This window comes from Prionailurus viverrinus, unplaced genomic scaffold (genome assembly GCF_022837055.1).
Source record: "Prionailurus viverrinus isolate Anna unplaced genomic scaffold, UM_Priviv_1.0 scaffold_72, whole genome shotgun sequence".
NCBI lineage: Eukaryota > Metazoa > Chordata > Mammalia > Carnivora > Felidae > Prionailurus > Prionailurus viverrinus.
Window position 1 is genome coordinate 418,520 of NW_025927634.1, and position 992 is coordinate 419,511.

Sequence of the window (992 nt, forward strand, 5' to 3'; positions counted from 1 at the left end):
GGGCCGAAGCGACTCCTGTCCGGTGATCTCCCTCGAGGGCTGAAGTGAGGTTCCATGCCAGAAGGCGGCTCAAATGCAGGATTAGGGATCGAGGTAGGCTTAGGTTTCATAGGAGGGTCCCGGATCGGGGTAGGGTTAGGGTTAGGGTTGTGTACCTGGAGGCTCCAGGCACCAAACCCACATCAGAGCAGTGGTCTCCCCAAAGGGCTGAGTTGAGGGCACGAGGGACGGTGCCAGTCAGGATCCCTCTTTGGCTGCCAAGGCCACACACGTCGATAAGCCCCTGGTCGAGGAGGCCTCCGGAATCCTCTCGGGAGCTGCAGCCGGGTCTGGGAAACGACATGGTGAGCTTCCAGGTTCTAGCCGAGTCAGCCTGCACTGCTTCCGAACCCCAGGCGCGTGATGCTGTCAGACCTTGGAATTGGGTCCCCATGAGGAGAGAGCGTTAGCTAGGGTTAGGGTTCGGACCAGGGACGTCGCCAGGGTCGAAGAGAATCCTATCTCGTGATCTCCCTCGAGGGTTGAAGTGAGGGCCCATGCCAGAAGGCGGCTCAAATGCAGGATTAAGGATCCCGGCAGGCTTAGGTTTCGGTGGAGGGTCCTGGTTCGGGGTAGGGTTAGGGTTAGGGTTGGGTACCTGGATGTTCCAGGCGCCGAACCGACATCAGGGCAGTGGTCTCCCCGAAGGGCTGAGTTGAGGGCACAAGGGACGGTGCCGGTCAGGATCCCTCTTTGGCTGCCAAGGCCACACATGTCGATAAGCCCATGGTCGAGGAGGCCTCCGGAACCCTCTCAGAAGCTGCAGCCGGGCCTGGGAAACAACATGGTGATCTTCCAGGTTCCTTCCCGAATCAGTCTACAACGCTTGAGGACACCAGGCGCGTGATGCTGTCAGACCGTGGAATTGGGTCCCAATGAGGAGAGAGCCTTTGCTAGGGTTAGGGTTCGGTCCAGGGACATCGCCAGGGCCGAAGCGACTCCGGTCTCCTGAT